Source organism: Apium graveolens, chromosome 10, assembly GCF_009905375.1.
Source record: "Apium graveolens cultivar Ventura chromosome 10, ASM990537v1, whole genome shotgun sequence".
In the NCBI taxonomy this organism is placed as follows: Eukaryota; Viridiplantae; Streptophyta; class Magnoliopsida; order Apiales; family Apiaceae; genus Apium; species Apium graveolens.
In genome coordinates this window covers 223,403,480-223,424,055 of record NC_133656.1, presented here as the reverse complement: position 1 = coordinate 223,424,055, position 20,576 = coordinate 223,403,480, and the positions used below count along the sequence as shown (strand labels likewise).

At 34.2% G+C, this 20,576-nt stretch overlaps 1 long non-coding RNA gene and 1 pseudogene across 1 annotated transcript; both read left to right on the top strand.

Moving 5' to 3' along the window:
- Positions 1–2,660: 2,660 nt before the first annotated feature.
- On the top strand, positions 2,661–17,426 carry LOC141693449 (uncharacterized). Its single transcript, XR_012563126.1, has 3 exons — positions 2,661–2,791; positions 16,751–17,076; positions 17,281–17,426. It is a non-coding gene; the product is annotated as an uncharacterized LOC141693449 (long non-coding RNA).
- On the top strand, positions 4,604–5,525 carry LOC141689554 (importin subunit beta-1-like; annotated as a pseudogene).
- Positions 17,427–20,576: the final 3,150 nt, after the last annotated feature.

Genomic DNA, 20,576 nt, shown 5'->3' with positions numbered 1-20,576 from the left:
GAATTTATTATATATTGTTGTAATAGCTTTTTTGAATGGTGAAAAACCAAAATATCCAACATTTGAGGGTTTAATACCCAAAATACCGTTTGGCGGGAGTGGCTGCCCAAAATACTCACTGAACACGCATTTTGTACATGCGCATTCACTTTTTTTAAAAATAACAAAAGATGCGTATCACAAGAATGCGTATTCACTTTTAACTTTTAGTGAATACGCATTCTTTTAATGCATATTTCGATGATTTTTTTAAAAGAATACATACACGATGTGTATTTTATTTTTATTTTTAAAAAAATGGAGTACATATATCCCGAATACGTATTCAACGGATATTTTGAGCCAATTTATTGTCATGAGTTATTTTGGACAGATGGAAATGAAAACCAATGTATTTTGGGCATCCTTTATTTAAACAGCTAAACTCTCGGTTGCACCTTGGTCCCGGCATAACATATAAAAATTCTCTCTACGTGCATAATTAACTTTTTAATAATAATGACTCATCCGCAAATTGAATATATAAATATCTGAATTAAAATAATTGATAACAATTTTATTATTATTAAATCATAATTACATATAATATTGTTCTTATTATCTATACTATATTATAATAAACGAAATATTTAAAATTTGGTAGTCGATCGGTCGGTACTTGCTGAAATTACTTAATTACCCTTATTTAATTATTCAAATTCTATTTATTAGGTCGATCAATTCTAATTCTAATTGATATTGAAGTCAACTTCCCCTATTACTTTTACCAATTTCAATTCTAATTTACAACGAACTCTATATCATTATAATTTATATTAAATTTAACTTATTCTACCAATTTATATTTTAATTCATATCGAGTTCTACATTATTCTAATTTGTTATTTTGGGCAAAATTAAATTTAAGCAAATTAAATATAATTATTAAGATTTAGTTCATAAATCACGTGCATGTGTTAAGATAAATAACAATACTATCAATACTCCTAAAAAAATTATACTAATTAACTTGGATAAACAAAATAATATATATTATTTATCTAGGGAAAAAATATATTATAAAATTGATTCAGACTAACATACAAATAAAATAAAAATATAATTCGACCAACAAAAATAAAATCATATATATTCTAATTATTCAGGCTAAAACAAAATTATCTTACTAATCCACACTTTAAAAAAATTAAAATTAAACTAAAAATAACTAGTTTAATTTTATTAGTGTATTGGGCATCGGGTTAAAATAAAATAATGTAAACCACTCATCTGAGATAAATAAAAATTTATATTAGACTATGTAAAAATTTGTATCGTATTAATATGAACTAAAAAATTAAATCTTAATTAAAACCTAATTATTAATATTTTTTTAAAAAATACACATAAAATTATCAATAAAATTATGTTGTTCAATCAGTAATATTGTTTTTTCAAATATTTTTTATAGAGGTATAGTTGATCGATTAAGTAATCACCATGCTAAAATAATATTTTTTAAGGTCCCAACATAATTGAGAAATTTTTACCCTCAATAAAATAATAATTTTGTTATAATAATACTTCCCTGCCAATGCTATTATTAGACTAAGTAAAATTCGTATCGTATTAATGTGAACTAAAAAATCAAATCTAAATTAAAAAATAAATATTTTTTTTAAAAAAAATACACATAAAATTATCAATAAAACTATATTGTTCAATCAATAATATTGTCCTTTTCAAATATTTTTTATAGAGCTATAGTTAATCAATATGCTAAAATAATATTTTTAAGGTCCCAGGAGACATTATATTTTTACCCTTAATAAAATAATAATTTCGTTATAATAATATTTCCCCTAAAAATGCTATCACTTTAAATAATTTTAAATGTTCTAAATGTTTTTGAACATTATGCCTACTAATATAATTATCATGAAGTGATATCATTTAAAGTTTTAAATAAACAAAATTAAGTATTGAATTCAAAATATTTTTCTTAAAAAATTATATAATAAAAAAAATATTGTGATCCACGGGTTTTAAACTAGTAATTTTAATATTCAATTATATATTACATTTAGTTGCGAACGCTAGTTAATGGTTAAACAATACTTATTGTAGATTTAAATTCGTTTTTGGCTAATGGTAAATCTAAATTGTACCTGCGCTTTAAAATTCTTTTGACGAAAAGGATTTGCAGAATCACAGGTCATGACTCATAAGTTATGACTGTCCAAGTCTCTTTTAGCTTTGCATAAGCAGAGCCTTCTATGCTTATGATAAGTTTCCACGGTTCTTGCACTGGAATCCGTGCTCTTCATCAATAATTTATAAATTTTATAATCTATATATTTATAATTTTAATACAAGTAATAAAATATTAAAATTATTTAATAGATAAATAAAAAATTATTTTTTAATTTTAACTTGAAATATATAATTTTTAGTACAAATTTAATAAAACATGATTATTGAGATTTGAACCATTAAATAATATTAGTAGTATGTTTATAAATAAAAATATAAATATTGTTGTTGTAAATTTGAAATTGAAAATTTGGACTGTGTATAAATTATAATATAAATATTTGAGTAATTTATATTTTTTTTATTATTTAAATTTTGTAATACTTGAAAGTTGAATCAATGATCACGATCATACTTGGAGAGTATGGAAGGGACTGAGATAGTATATAAATAGAGTTTTTGGCTACACACGGTATGAGTGTGTAGCTTGTGAATCGAATTGAACTCGGTTGTATTATCTACCTTGTTCCACATACGGGGAGAAGATGGAGACTCTGATGTAATTCTCTCTTCTACTACTTTCTTGTTTTTTACTATTTTGTTGTCAATGTATTATTACTAATTATGATGTTCTGTGTATTGATAGATTATCCACGATCCTCTATCTTTTACTGTTAATGGAAGTAGTATATTGGTATTGTATAATGGCCCTAGCTACGTATTCTGTCCAAGATCATTCAATTTTTCGAGCTTATTAGAATTCATATTGGGTGGCGTCACTGCTCACGATTTTAAATGAGTAATTCGGAACTCGAGTTCGCCTTGAAAAAGTATTCAAGTGAAGCCATTGTTATTGAATTGGATTCAATAATTTCATTAACATTTTTTAGTAGTTTCACTTGTTTATGCTCCTAGACATGAGCAATTAGAATACCTTGTGGAGCTTAAGATGATTAGGCTTTTACTTTAGTGTAAAAGTTGTTAGTAATTCATCTCTAAAATATTAAGGTATCAAAGGATAGTTTTTTATCAAATATTTATATTCAAACACTCCTCTGGATAGCCCCATTTTTTGCTCGAAGAGTGGATCACGGGGCATCCATCTTTGGGACAATAATTCGTTGTGTTCTCAATTTTGAGAATTTTGCGGACCCGAGTTTTGATACCCACGCCAAGTTACTAACACATCTAAAACCTTCGGGGACGGAACCAGGAAAGTAAAATGAGGTGGGCTTGACAAGTAATTGATGGAAGTTCATGCGCCGATTACCCATATATCAACAATCAATGCTCAGTGTTCAGAGCAGATCTCTGATCTTAAATTTTTTAAATATAAGTACTACTTTGATTTTCACAGACATGGACTGAATTGGACAAGTTTTATTATACTGAACTGGAAAAATGTGGCTTAACAATGGGCTTTAGATAGTAATTAGGATGTAAATTAAGTAGATATGTAACTACTAATTTTTCTTCCTGAAATTGTCCTGGGCTCAAGCCCAGGTAAGCCCTAGGCTAGTTACGTCCCTGAAAACTTTAAAGTATTAAAGGAAGCCCTTATATCATATATTAATGAGTAAAATGTAAAGTGTGTACCTGGACGTTAGACATTCTACAAGGTGTGTACCTCGAGTTTAAACAATGCAAAACGTGTACCTTACCTTTAACAAACAATGCAAGTTGTGTACAGCTGTTAAGTTGTATTTAACAGAGTTAACGGGAGGGACTTTCTTGTCTTTTCCTTGGAGACAAATCAGGCGCCATTCAGCCCCAGCCTTCAGCAGTTCAGTTATGTATTAACATTTAACCTTACTTTCAGCACTTCTCTTACTCACATACAACTCTTATATATGTATTAACCTATATAAACCTAAATGTTCTTATTGTTCTACTAAAAGGATGAGTTGGCTGTTGAGATTTTCTGTCCACGAAGCAAGGTATGCTGCTTCACAAGTTATAGCGAAAATAGCTTTATCTGAAATTCCACAAAAAGTGTGGCCTGAACTTGTTGGAACATTGCTTCTGAATATGACTGAGCTAGATTAGCCTACACCTCTAAAACATGCAACGTTAAAAACAGTGAGGTATGTATATGAGAAAATATCCCATAATAATCATGTGCAAGATGAAGTAAACTCTCAGTCCTTAGTGTTGTAGTCTAGGGAATGAATGGAGCAGAGCAAATTGTAAATGCCCACCTTGCAGCTACAAGGGCATTAAGCAATGCCCAGAATTTTGCACAGACTAACTTTCAGAATCAGACAGGATCGAAATTTCATCATGAAGGGGGTTTGTGAGACAGCCATGGCATAAGACACTCTAATTGGGCATGCTGATTTTGAGTGTCTTGTTTCAATAGCATCAATGTACTATGATATATGCCATAATACCACTTGTAATGCCCTTTGTCGAGTCCAACATATCGAAATCTGATTGACGGTCTAACAAAATCACTATATATACCTTTGGCTCAATCCTTGAAGGCCCAAGCATTGAGAAACTCTCCCTCATGGTTAATACGTGATTGGTTTATTTAATTCATGCTATGAAAGATGAAAATAGTGACGTGAAATACACAACTGCATGGACTCTTAGTCGTATCTTTGAGTTATTGCACTCTCCTGCTACATAATTTTCTGTGATAACTCGGAAAAATCTCCCGCAAATTGTTGGGGGGGGGGCGCTTAAGGGATGCTCCTCGTATATACGAGCAGGTATGTGGAGCTAAATATTACCTTGCTCAAGGCCATGAGAATACCGGTACAAGTTCCTCTTTGCTCACACAACAAATTTTGAATAAAATGCCTAGTTGAAAGAGCTAATAGAACTGATGGAAGGGACTCTAAACTTAGGTGTTCTGGGTATGAGACCTTGAATGAAGTGGTTAGATGTTCAAGATTTTGAAGAATCTTCTCAAATCGTTGCACAATTACTTCTGCCTGCTATTATGTTTAGGTTGGCAAAGACGGTTGAGCTCCGAATTGGATCACTAGGGAAACACAACTAGATTTGCAAGCTTCTCTCCGTGGTATACTTCAAGTAGCTTGGTGGTGTTGAGACAAAACCTGTAATACTGCAAGCTGCTGACCAGATTATTATGTTGTTCATTATGGTGTTTGGTTGTCGTAACTCTACAGTCCACAATGGTTTTTGACATTTAGGGTTTATGCATTTCGGAATGGGGTGAGATAACCAGGTTATATGTGCTCATATATGTCAAATTACATTATGGTTTTTCAACTTTGCAGTTTGATCCTTACGGAGTTAACAGTCATTTAACGGTTTCACACAAGTTGCACACTTCTGTAAACAATGAGTACACAATTTGTATTGTTTAAACTATAAGTACACACCTTGCATAAACGTCAAACTAGAGGTACACACTTTGCATTTTACTCTATATTAATACTCAAACAGTTAGTTTACTATTTAGTATTGGAAAATCCTTATGATTACTTATGTTTAAAGAGTTAATAGTTTAAAGCATTGAATATTTCTGGCTAATGCAAGAATAGTTCAGATCGATCACCCATATAAATTAGTCAAGTGGTAAAATCTGCCACTTGAGTTGCAGCAATTTATGTAACTTGCACAACATTACAATTTACAAATGTGTATTCAACTATTCATATATAAAGTGTGCAAACTGCATTAAATTATCATATCACAGTAATACTGTTATGATTGAGATATGTTGTCTTTTGCATGAACTCCACTGAACACCCTTTTGGAGTTGAGATTATATCATGTGAGATTAGTTGCTTTTGAGTTTTGAACTATGATACTGTAATATGTGTGCTATACTTAAACAGATTTTTTTTAAAAAAATAATTGAAGAAATAGGTTGAAATTTCAGCTTTAGAGTATTTCATATGTTAGAAGTAGCGCTGGCCAAATGTGCGGGTTTGAACCGCACATTCGGGACCGGTTCGTACGGAAACCCGTAATTATTCGGCCCGAACCGGGCCGGTTCAAGCCCGCACAATTCGTTAAATTAATCGAGCCGATTACGAATACAATATTAGAAAACCGGGACCAGGACCGGCCCGCACTAACCTGCCCACACGGAACCCGCGTGAGCTGCACGTGCCTGCAAACCCGCACAGCCCGTACAGGCCCGCACAATGCCTTCACTCAATCTCAATTCTCTCTCTAACTCTCTGCCTATCTCAATCTCAATTGTCAATCTCTGCCTTATATATTTCCTAATTAATATTTTTTTGTTTATTTCATTTATAACTTTTTAATATTTGACGCGGTTTGTTATCTTTTTTTAGAGAGGAGTCCTCTCACATTATTTGCAATATTTTTTAATTAATAAAATTTATATGAGGTGCCGTCCTCTTTCAATCAAAAAACAAAATAATCGAAATCATTATTTTAACCAAATACGAAAATCAAATCAAAGTAATTATGAAATATAAAATATGAAATATATTATTTAAGAACCGGATTAAAAATAACAAAGTAAGAAACATGTACAAATTCTACTATTCTACTAGTCTACAACTAATTATTTGCTATCTGCTAGTCTGCTACATAGATTACTTCTTTATGCTCTAAAAGTAATAATACTATAATAAAACATATAAATTATAATAATGCAAGTTGCTTTATTTTGCTGGAACAATGCACTGATAATCCAAATATATAATAAATTAAGAAAGCAAGTTGCGGACTGCAATTTAATCAAACCAGCACAGGCCCGCACACACAGCCCGGTTAATCCGTCTCGGCTCGCACAACCCGTGACTCACGGTTAATCGCGTACCGGTTACGAGTCTGATTTTAACGGTTTAAACCCGGCCCGAGCCTGATTCGTTATTAAGTTGGCCGGTCCAGTGTTTATATCTCGAGTGCTCAACCCGTGTGCGGCCCGGCCCGGCACGCACGGACCGCACAAGTGGCCAGGTCTAGTTACAAGTCCTTTTTTTTGCCAATATACGTGATAATTGCATATATTTTACTATGCATTTATGAAAACAAGAGGTAAATACTGACCTGACTGGTTATTTATGAAATTCGATGGCTCGATAGATAAAATAATATTCTAACTGTCAAGGCAAATGGGACAGTCTCTTATGCAAATGGGACAGTCCCTTTACAAATGAGACAGGGTATGGGACAGTCTCTTTTGACTGCAGAAAGTAAATTACTGAAATATAAATGCAGTAATAAAGAAATTAAACAATGTAGAACACCAAGAGTTTTCACTTGGTTCGGCCCCTACACCTAGTCTATGGCCTACATCCAAGTCCCCATGCCAACTAGCATAGAGAATGTATTATATCCACTTAAAACAAAGTACTTACAAACTTTCCTTGATTACAAACTTGGCCCACTTGAAAGAAACCTTTCCCTAGCACACAACTACCTAGCACAAAGCTACTTGGCCTTCCTGTTGTAATCAACCTCCCACAACCCGAGACAAGTGATATAATACACGATTCAGTTACAAGAATGTAATGTGAAATTTTACAACTCAAACTAAGTTTCTTGTTTTTCTGGATATGAATATCTCGGGTATGAAACAAGAAAATGATTTCAGATGATGAAAGATTCTCGTGAAAGTGTTAGCCACAAATCTGAAATGAAGAGTTGTATTTATAAGCAAAGTTCTAATAGATTTATTTTCAAACAAAGGATAAGATAGATAAGATTTGAATATAAGTTTGTTTGAAAATATTTGAATGAATACTTGAGAAGCTAGTCTGTTCGTTGTTTGAAAAAGATAAACCAAGTAAAAGATAGGATTTGAATAATTCAAACTTGGCTTATAAGATAGGATTTGTTTGAGATAAGTTAGAGAGATAATTATGCAGTCAAACAAGATATACATAAAACCCTAACCCTTATCTAATCATGAGAAAGTTTCCTGAAAAATCTGAGCAAACTGCAATGCTTGAATCTCGGTTACTTGCATTCTGTTTATCTGCAATCTGAAAATCATCATAAACCTGAACTTCTAACATTCTCCCCCTTTTATGATGATGACAAAGAAAGCATAAATGCTCCCCCTATCAAAAACACTAAAGGCCTGTAAAACAAAGTTAGATACAACAGAATATATTGCAGTTTATAATATGTGCAATTATTATGAGAATGAGACAACTAAAGAATGAATGAGACACTAGATCAATATGCATAAAAGAGACAGTCTCAATCATTAAATACTTAAAACATAACAACCCATCCCTAAACCAGGATGTCCAGTTGTTATCTAAACAGAATCCAGAATAACGATTAAACACATAAAGCACATCCAGAATCAAAGTTCAAAACCAACACAACCAACAATCAAAGTTCAACACAACCAACACATAGTCTTAAAACCCAAAAGAACCATCGTCTTAAAACACATAAAATCATAAAAATTTCTCCCCCTTCATCATAAAAGGGGTCTCTAATCAGAATCGTCATCAACATTAACCGGAGCTTTGCCTTTGCCTGAACCAGAAGCCTTGTTCTGGGATGAAGGAAACACTGGAGCTGAGCCATACTCTGAAAATAGCTTGTCAAAAGCTTCTTGAGCTGGTGCCTTTCCGTCCCTTTCACGAAGCCAGTCAAAAATCTTTGCCTTGTATTCTTCTCTGGTCATGCCAAAAACTGAAGGTGGAGGAATGGCAGGGAGTGGCAGAGGAGCAGTGATTTCTTCTAGAGTACAATCTCCAATCCAGTCTCGTTTCTTGTGCCAATACATCTTGCTCTTGTCTTACATGGCTGACAACTGCTGAGATAGAAATTTAGTCTCTGACCCAAGCTTAAAAAACAACTTAACAAACTCCTTTTCCCATGCCTTAGCAGAGGAAACCATCCCTTCTTGCAGAGTCCCAAACTCAAAATCTATGGTCTTAGACAACTTGACATCAGAAGTATGCAATACAGAGAGTTTGGCATTGATATCATCCAAAGACGAACAAACATACTTTCTAAACATCTCAAAAGAAGCATTTAAAATACTAACTTCAGAAGTTAGTGATCCGAGAGTTTTGACAGAAGCAAAATGCTGATTAATTGAAGCTAAAGCAGCAGAATTCTCTTCTCACTTAGCAAACAACGAATTTAGGACAGTATTGGTGTTTTGATCATTTGGGTCTGACGCATAATGGGGGGATTTGGGCAAACCACCAACAGAACGGTGTGCATCATCAAAGAACAAATCATTTGATTCAGAAACTACGAGACCATTCGCAGTTAAAACAGACAAGTCAAAAACAACATTCAATCTTTCTTATTTAGCAGACTCAAAAGGAACACGAAAATACTGAAAAATCTTTGTTAACAAAGCAGGGTATGGAAGATGCATGGATTCATGTTTAGCACAATGATTCATGTTGGAAATAATCAATGAAGCCAAATTACAAGGAGTTTTCTTAACAAACACAGACAGGAGAATAGAATCCTGAAATGTGACTCTATCACGACCAGATTTACGAGACAAAATATTCGAGTGAAACAATTTAAACAATAATAAGCACATATGAGTTAAATCAGTTACCAACGGTTTGACAGACACAGAAACAAAATTGTCACCGAGAATAGCTTTGAGTTGTTCCTCATATTGCAATCCAGGAATCTCGTCAAACGCCTGATGAGTGGTAAACGGGCAGGGGCCTTGATCGGATACTCCTGTGAGCCTGGCCAGCAAATCCGCCTTAAAGCAAACTGGACTTCCTTTTTCACCGAAGAGAACACAATATTATTGGCCAAAATCGAAAAATTTGCATAGAACTCCTTCACCAAATCTGGATAGATCACATCCGACGGCGACAACAACCCAACACACCCAACAGCTTCAAACAACGATGATACGCCAATCCTGGAGAGAAGATCAGTATCACACAACCTTTATTTTAGAATGGACTTGTGCCACGCCTTAGTAGTACTTTCCTTTGCATGATGTTCGGAAGAATTAGGAGATGCTTCACTAGATGCTTCGGAAACAACTGCGGCCATACGACGACGCTTCGAACCAGACGGACCAGGGGTCGGGGTTTGGTTAGCGGTGGATCTCGAACGGCGAGCCATAGAAGAAAGAAGATTTTAGGGTTAAGAGAGAAAGAATGGGATTTTGAGGGAATGAGAGAGTAGAATGAGAAAAGAAAATGAAACGATTAAGAAAGAGAGTTTAAAAAGAAGTAGAAACTGAAGAGTTAGAGATGGAAGAGGAGATGAAGAGGTGCAAAAACAGAAGTGATGTATTGAATGAATGATACATGCACGAGTTTCAAGGATATGAAAAGTATAATCAAAAGATTTACAAAATCTAATGCTATTTACACGCATAATCACACGGACAAATAAAATAAAAAAAAAGAAACACAAATTCATAAACATGAGTACAAGGTATAATTAACACGAAACCTAATTTCAAAAACAAACAATAAATGCTCAACAAATATTTAAGTATTATGACATAATTCACATTTAATCACATAAATTACATAAAATCACTTAATAATTACAGAGAACACATACCTAATTCACGACGCATTTTACAAAATCTATCTTCAGCTAATGGCTTAGTGAAGATATCTGCACGCTGTTTCTCGGTAGAAATGTAAATAAGCTCAATATTACCTTTAGAAACATTATCTCGTAGAAAATGGTGACGAACATCAATATGCTTAGTACGAGAATGCATAACAGGATTTTTAGAGATATTAATTGCAGAGGTATTATCACAATATATAGGAATATTTGAGTAAGAAATACCAAAATCCTGCAATGTTTGTTGCATCCACAAAATTTGAGCACAATGTACTCTCCTTCAGCGGTAGAAAGAGCTACTGAAGTTTGCTTTTTACTATGTCATGCAACTAAACAATCTCCTAAAAAATCACAAGCACCACTTGTGCTTTTTCTATCAACCTGTGACCCTGCATAGTCAGCATCTGAAAAACCGATTAAGTCAAAGGAAGAGGAGCTTGGATAAAATAATCCCAAGTCACTCGTACCTTTCAAATATTTAAAAATACGTTTAACGGCATTCAAATGAGATTCTTTAGGTTGAGATTGAAAACGAGCACACAAGCATACACTATACATAATGTCAGGTCGTGAGGCAGTTAAATATAACAATGAACCAATCATACCTCGAAATTTAGTGACATCTACAGGTGTACCTTGTTCATCCTTTGTAAGTTTAACTGAAGTACTCATCGGAGTTGATTTAGGTGTGACATGATCAAGTGCAAACCTTTTGAGTAAATCCTTTATGTACTTGCCTTGGTGAATAAAAATTCCTGCATTAGACTGATTAATTTGCAAACCTAGAAAGTATTGTAATTCACCCATCAAACTCATATCAAATTCCTTATGCATACAATCAGAAAACCACTTACACAGAGATTCGTTAGAAGATCCAAATACTATATCATCAACATAAACTTGAACTAAAATAAAGTTATCACGTTTATGAAAAATAAAGAGAGTTGGATCGAGTGTACCATGAATGAAACCATTGTTCACAAGAAACTGACTGAGACGCTCGTACCAACAACGAGGGGACTGTCTCAATCCATAGACATATTTCTTGAGCTTGTAAACATAGTTAGGGTACTTCTCATGAATAAAACCCGGAGGCTGCTTCACGTAGACTTCTTCCTTGAGATAGCCATTTAGAAATGCGCTTTTGACGTCCATCTGATAGAGCTTGAACTTCTTGTGAGCTGCAAAAGCCATTAAGATTCGAATAGCTTCTAAACGAGCTACTGGAGCATATGTTTCTTCGTAATCGATTCCTTCCTGCTGGTTGTATCCCTGAGCAACCAAACGAGCTTTATTTCGAATGATATTTCCATCTTCATCTTTCTTATTCTTGAAAACCCAACGAGTACCAATGATCTTGGCATCCTGAGGAGGTGGGACGAGTTCCCAAACATCACAACGCTCGAACTGGTTCAATTCCTCCTGCATTGCAACAGACCAATGTTCGTCTGCAACTGCTTCTTGAGCATTCTTTGGTTCGAATTCAGCAACAAAAGCACAGAATGCACATAGATTATGAAGTCTGCTTCGAGTAAAAATCCCTTGATCTAAATCAGTGAGAAGATTATCTGGTGGATGATTCTTCACAGTCCTAGAAGACTTAGGAAGTTGAATATTACTCATTTCTTCCTCATTAGAATTATCTGCCTGGAAATGAATAGGAGTTGTCTCATTCAAAAGAGACTGCCTCATTTCCGCTTGTGAAGATTTATCCGGAGGAGTAACAGAATTCACATTTGAAACACTATCGGGAGTCTTTGGAGAGCCAGAAGATTCATCTGAAGCTTGAGTAGATCCTGCAGAATTATCAGAAGACTGAGATGGACCTGGAGAGTCTTGACTGTTTGATTTGTCAGAATGAGACTGACTCTTTTCAGAATGAGACTGTCTCATTTGGGAATGAGACGATAGATCCGCAGTGTCTTCATCAATTTGAGATATATTCCTTGAGGATTCATGGAACGTAATATTGATGGATTCTTCTACTTTGTTCTTGACAGAATTATAAACACGATAAGCTTTGCTTGTTGTAGAATATCCTAAGAAGATTCCTTCCGTAGATTTCGCATCGAACTTGCCTCGATTATTTTGAGTATCTAAAATAAAACACTTGGAACCAAAAACTCGAAAATAACTAATGTTAGGAGTCCTTTTCTTAAGCAATTCATACGGAGTTTTAAGCAAAATAGGACGAATAAGTACTCTATTTAAAACATAACAGGAAGTGTGTACCGCTTCAGCCCAAAATTTTCTTGGAAGCTTACTCTCATGCAGTAGAGTTCTGGTAGTTTCCTGTAGAGTCCTGTTCTTGCGTTCTACTACTCCGTTCTGCTGAGGAGTTCGAGGAGCTGAGAATTCATGAGTGATTCCTCTTGATTTACAGAAGGTTATGAAATCCTTCTCGAATTCACCTCCATGATCACTACGAATAGTCTTTAGCTTAAATGAATACTTAGTCTCAATGTTAGTAATAAGATCCTTAAACTCAGCAAAAACTTCATCCTTAGATCGTAAAAATAATACCCAAGTGAAACGAGAATAATCATCAACTATAACAAAAGCATAATTCTTACCTCCTAAGCTTACATACCTTTCTGGACCAAAAAGATCTAGATGAAGGAGCTGCAAAGGAACAGAAGTTGATACTTTATTCTTGGAAGTAAAGGAAGTTTTCACCTGTTTTCCAAGTTGGCAAGCTGAACAAGGTTCTATTTTCTTGTACTTCAGCTTTGGTAGACCTCGAACCAGATCATGAGAAGAGATCTTCCGAAGAAGATCCATGTGAACATGGCCTAGACGTCGATGCCAAAGATACTGCTGATCTTGAACAGTAGCAAGACAAATTTCCTCCTGCTGTTCATCAAAATCTAACACAAAAATATTTCCTTTCCTTTTGGCAACTAAGGCAAACTCGTTAGACTTAGTACCAATGTAACATACATCTTTATCAAACTTAACCTTATGACCAGCATCAGTGAGTTGACTTACACTAATAAGATTATATTTCAAACCATCAACTAAACGAACATTAGAAATAGCAAACCTGTCATTACCAATGGTACCTTTTCCAATAATTCTGACGGTGTTTGAATCTCCAAGAGTAACTAAGCCACCTTCCTTGGCAACTAGAGATAGAAACTTGGATTTATCACCTGCCATGTGACGTGAACAACCACTGTCGATGATCCATTTATTTCACGGAACATGGACCTTCAAACAAACCTGCAAGAATTGCTTTATCCCTTAGGTACCCACTTAACCTTGGGTCCTGGTTGGTTAGTATCACAAATCTTATATAAATGTCTATCTGATTTCTTAATCCATATCTGAACAATATTAACAGAAGTATTAGCAGATTTATATCTAGTAGACGATTTATAAGATGAGTTAGAGAAGTGGTCCTTGATACCACATAATCTAGATTCAGTTGTAGGGTGGCCAGCTTTGCCACAATCTCGACATTTCTCATAAGGCATCTTATATTTTATATGAGCTCGCTTATAACCGCCTTGAAATGCACGTTTCTTGATTGACTCACATCCTAAACCTCCTTTATCAAGAGAAGATTTTTGTTCACCAAGAAGAGCATTCAAAGTTCCTTCTCCATGAAAACATTTAGCTAAATCCTTTTCAAGCTGTTCAACTTTCTGCTTTAATTCAGGAACCAAGGGATCAGGAGCACTGTCTTCTTTAACGGTTTCTGGATCAACAGATATTGACTCTTTCTTCAAGGCTTCAAGGCATACATCCTTCATCTCAATCTCATTTTTGAGATATTGATTTTCTTCAGTGAGTTTTGAAACCCTTTCAAGCAATGATTTGTTCTCAGCAACTAGGGCTTCTTCCTTCATGGGGTCATCCATTTCACTAAGAACTTCACTTAAAGCTTGCTTTAAATAAGCATTCTTTTCTTTCAACTTCTTAACCTGGACCTGCAAATTTAAAATAGATGAAGATATATTTGAATTATACTTAATATTTTGTACCTCATCATTATCACTGGAGTTGTCCTCTAGTCCAGCAAAGCAAAGTTGAGCAAATTCATCGTCTGAATCGATCTCCACATCAGATTCATCATCACTCCAGGTAATTAATGCCTTCTTTTTGTTCTTCAGCTTGTAGCAGTCCTTTTTGAAGTGCCCTTTCTTTCCACACTCAAAACAAGTATCCTTGCTTTGATTCACTTTAACCTCCTTGCTCGGATTAGATTTGAAGTCCTTCTTCAGAAACTGTGACTTCATAGTCGTTTGGAAGCATTCCGTTTGGAAAGAAATTTATGAAACTTCTTTGTTAGAAGAGCAATCTCTTCATCAGATTCATCAGGAGACTCATCTGCATCTGCATTAAGTGCAAGAGTTTTCTTACGAGGAGCTTCATCTTCTTCATCATATCTACGTAGCTGATTTTCGAATTCTTCCAATTCACTGAACAGTGTTAGAGTATCCATAGTCGAAAGCAGTGTTGAATCCTGCAGAATGGTAACCTTTGGAGCAAACTTCTTTGGCATTGCTCTGAGGATTTTCCTATTGATCTCAGATTGAGGAATGATCCTTTCCAGAAGTGAGATGGAGTTCATCAATGTCAGAAACCTCCCTTGAGCATCTCGCACGCTTTCATCTCTTTCCAACCTGAAACCTTCATAGTCACTCATTAGCATACTTCATTTTACTTCACGTACCTTAGACGTGCCTTCGTGGCTGACTTTGATCGTATCCCAAATCTGCTTGGCAGTAGTACATGCTGAAACTTTTCTTAATTCTGTAGCTACCATGCCATTGAGAAGTGAGTTCATAGCTTTAGCATTGGAATTCATTGTGTTCACTTCTTCGGAAGAGAGATCCTTGAGAGATTTTGGCTTCCCTTCTTTCATAGGAATTGTGAAACCATTTTCTACAGCATCCCATTCAAATGCATCACGCTGGAGAAAGATTTTCATCCGGAACTTCCAGTCATTGTAGTTTTCAGCACCATGAAGCAGTGGTGGATAATTGTTTGAATACCTATCTGGTTGAGCCATGGATCGCTAGCAAAATAAACATTAAAAAGAGAATTAAATGCACCTACTCTGATACCAAATGAAATTCGATGGCTCGATAGATAAAATAATATTCTAACTGTCAAGGCAAATGGGACAGTCTCTTATGCAAATGGGACAGTCCCTTTACAAATGAGACAGGGTATGGGACAGTCTCTTTTGACTGCAGAAAGTAAATTACTGAAATATAAATGCAGTAATAAAGAAATTAAATAATGTAGAACACCAAGAGTTTTCACTTGGTTCGGCCCCTACACCTAGTCTATGGCCTACATCCAAGTCCCCATGCCAACTAGCATAGAGAATGTATTATATCCACTTAAAACAAAGTACTTACAAACTTTCCTTGATTACAAACTTGGCCCACTTGAAAGAAACATTTCCCTAGCACACAGCTACCTGGCACAAAGCTACTTGGCCTTCCTGTTGTAATCAACCTCCCACAACCCGAGACAAGTGATATAATACACGATTCAGTTACAAGAATGTAATGTGAAATTTTACAACTCAAACTAAGTTTCTTGTTTTTCTGGATATGAATATCTCGGGTATGAAACAAGAAAATGGTTTCAGATGATGAAAGATTCTCGTGAAAGTGTTAGCCACAAATCTGAAATGAATAGTTGTATTTATAAGCAAAGTTCTAACAGATTTATTTTCAAACAAAGGATAAGATATATAAGATTTGAATATAAGTTTGTTTGAAAATATTTGAATGAATACTTGAGAAGCTAGTCTGTTAGTTGTTTGAAAAAGATAAACCAAGTAAAAGATAGGATTTGAATAATTCAAACATGGCTTATAAGATAGGGTTTGTTTGAGATAAGTTAGAAAGATAATTATTCAGTCAAACAAGATATACATAAAACCCTAACCCTTATCTAATCATGAGAAAGCTTCCTGAAAAATCTGAGCAAACTGCAATGCTTGAATCTGGTTACTTGCATTCTGTTTATCTTCATAAACCTGAACTTCTAACAATTTATTATTCAGGTCTGATTTGGTTAAAGAAAGAGTCAATATCGTTTCGGGGTCATTTTACCTACCCAAAGACAATAGATTAAAGCCCGAAGGCGATGATGCTCACTTCATCTGCGAAGAAAAGCAAACCATTGGCATAGCTGATGGAGTTGGAGGTTGGACAGAGAAAGGCGTGAATGCAGGAGAATACGCACGAGAGCTGATGATAAACTCAGTAAATGCTCTTTGTACCGAGCCTAAGGGGGCTGTAGATCCGAAAAGAGTCTTATCTCAAGCTCACTTAAAACACCAAACTTCCAGGATCATCCACTGCTTACCTTTTATCACTGAATGGCAATGTGTGTAACTGTGTATACTAGAGTATTGTTTTTGTAATGGTCAATTGCGAAATTTACTTGCTCACACAACACTCATGCCTCACTAATACTCGAACCCTCAAGTTCTTGTCACTACTAAAAAAATGAGTAATGTGTTTTTTTGGTCTTGAAAAGGCTTTGCCAGTACTGACTCTGTTTATATGGTCCCTTGTTTGTATTATGTAGATTTTAAGAGCTGCTAATTTGGGTGACAGTGGGTTTTTGGTGATCAGAAATGGGGATGTTTTCTACAAATCACCGGTGCAGCAACACAGCTTTAACCATCCTTATCAGCTTGGGCGAACATTGGGAGACCGTCCAAGTTCAGCCATGAAAATAAAACTAACTACGGAAGCTGGTGATGTGATTGTTGTAGGAACTGATGGTTTGTTTGATAATATGTTTTTGGACGAGATATTGCTATGGGTTACCCAAGAGATAAACCAGAACTCGGATCCTGGGATGATTGCTTGGAGATTAGCAGAGAGTGCTCTGTACAATTCATTGGACAGGTTTGCTGATACCCCATTTGCGCGAGCTTCCAGAGAAAATGGCAGAAATCATACCGGAGGAAAGAGAGATGATATTACTGTAATTGTTGCTCTTATATTACAGGATTATTCATAGTTTAGGAACTTATATGCCATTGTAACAACACAGCTGAGTTACTAGACCTTGCAGTATGGAACAGCAGTTGCAGTGATGGTACTTTCAATTCTTAAATTGATATTTTGTTACTAACATGTGTTCTGTAGAGAATTAGGATAACAGACATGTCAAGGATTTGCCTGAGGGGGGATTAAAAAAATCAGGGCCAGAAACTCAGGACTATAAAATAATGGCCAACAAATTTTAGAGCATCTCCAACAATTTTATTTTCTTTATTTGAACCCCTAAAATATATTAGACTAATGATTTCCTCTAATATACGGGATCAAAAATTTATTCAACTCCAATAGTATCCCCTTAGATTCCCTCTATTTCAAAAGTAATATTCAATTGATAAATTGAAAATTGAATTTTGAAATTGAAACAGTTATACTACCCCAATTAGAACCAATTTAGAATAGAAATTAGAAACCAAATATTTTTTTAAAAATAACTAATTCAAAATATAATAGACATGGTATGCAAATCGATCGTTAAGAGATGTAGAAAAATATAGTGAAATCGGATTTTAAGAAAACTTACGGTTTGACGGTAAAAATCAAATTAAAAACGGAGGGTAAAGCTGAAATTGGGTGTAGGAGGGTGCAGAGTAGTTGGGTGGGGTGATTTAGGGGGGACTATTAGATTAGGTAGATCTAATGACTTAGATTGGTTTCTAATTTCTATTTTAATTTTAGTTTGTATTTGATCATTCTCATATATATATATATAACTATATTTTAACGGTTATATTTTAATGGGTCATGTTTCATGGGATCCAGGGGCTAGATAAACTTTATTTAAGATACTGATTTAGGGGCGTCGAATTTATATTTCAAGGTTTTGGATTCTTTTTTTTTACCTTCCGCGGGCGGAAAAGGTTTTCTGCTTTCCGCGGATATTTTCTGCATAAGGAAGAAAACCCGTTTCGCGAAAAATATCCGCCGAATGTAAAAAAAATTGAATCTAAGCCCTTCAAATATAGATCTAGGGTTTCTGGAGCAATATGTTAAATAAGGATTCCACGGATATTTTTCGCATAAGGGAAACGTAAAAAAAAGATTAAATTTGGACACTTGAAATATAGATCTAAGGGTTCTGGAGTAATGTGTTAAATAAGGCTTATCCAGCCCCCAAATGTTAGGGATTAAAACCCTATTTAAATATTTATATATAGGTTATATATTTGTTAGAAGTCCAAGAATATTATCCAAACATACATGAATTCATTCAATGATGTCAAATAATATTCGTGTTATCCACGAGTTAATGAATGCAGAAGAAGAAGCTCATGCCCTACTGACGATTACTAATACTGCTTATCAATATTATAACACTGTAGAGAAAGTATGGCATCGCATCATGGTGGATCAGTGACGCACCATCGCATGTTTAATTGAAATATAGAAGAAGATCATGTAAACTTTATCATGATTACCTTTATAATACACCAACATATCCTGGCGAATCTTTTCGTAAAAGATTTTGGATACGTCAATCATTATTCCTACGAATTCAAGAAGCAGCTACGGTTCATGATAATTATTTTACTCAAAAAAGTAATGTCGTTAGAGTTCGTAGATTATCATCTATGCAAAAAACGCATCCACGCTTAGGATGCTTGTATATGAAACTCTAGTTGATTCTATTGATGATTATGTAAGAATCGGAGAAAGCACTTTTTGGTGAAGAACATTTGAGACGACCGACAAATTAAGATGTGGCTAAATTGCTAGAGGAAAAAAACATCAATGTTAGGCAGTATCGACTATAAGTGGAAAAAATATCCCTCTGCGTGGCAAGTTATGTTTAATGGTTATATTCGTGAACCCGCTATTATCTAAGACGCAATAACTCCAAAAGATCGTTTTAATTTGGCAAGCATTTTTTGGATTACCTGGATCGTTAAATTTAAATGACATTAATATCTTAGATCAATACATGTTATTTGAAGAATTAACACAAGGTCTTGGATCAGAAGTGAGATATACTATCAGACACTAATATAATATGGGATATTATTTTGTATATGGTATATATCCTTCTAGGCCTATGTTTCTTAAAACTATTTCATCCTCTCAAGGAAACACCAAAAAAAAAATTTGCAGCCGTACAAGAAGATGCTACAAAAGATGTTGAAAGGGTATTTAGAATGTTGCAAGCTCGATTTATAATGACACGCGTACCATCATGTTTTTGGAACACCGACACAATGAAATATATAATGACTACTTCTATAATTTTGTACAATATGATCATTGAAGATGGAAAGGAGTTTAATTTTTTAAATGAAAATTATGATTCAAATGAACATGTACCTTTAGTTTTTATCGAGCGCACTCTTACCAAGAGTTTCATGAAATTTATACAGACGCATCAACGAATTCGAGATAAACTGACTCATGTCCAATTGTAAAATGATCCTGTGGAACATCTTTGAAAGATTTAGGGTGCAGAGAATTAGTATTTCTAGATTAAAAAGAAAGAGTGTATTGTACTATTTATAATTACATTTTTATTATTGTATTGTGATGTACTTTTTTATTAAATGTTGTTCTCGTTTACTTTTTTTGCCATATATTCATGTATTTCAATAAAAATCTATTTTCAATAATTTGGACAACTTTGTATGATAAATAAATTCATTAATATATTTAATTTAAATAAACTAGAATTTTATTCGAAATTATTACAATTACTAATTTATTATAGTTAGTGTAAACTAACAAATATGTTACTAAATATTTTATTTGCCTGTTTTAATTTTTATATTAATTATTTATTATAATTAGAGTAAAATAACAAATTTATAAACAAAATGAAAAAAAACATAA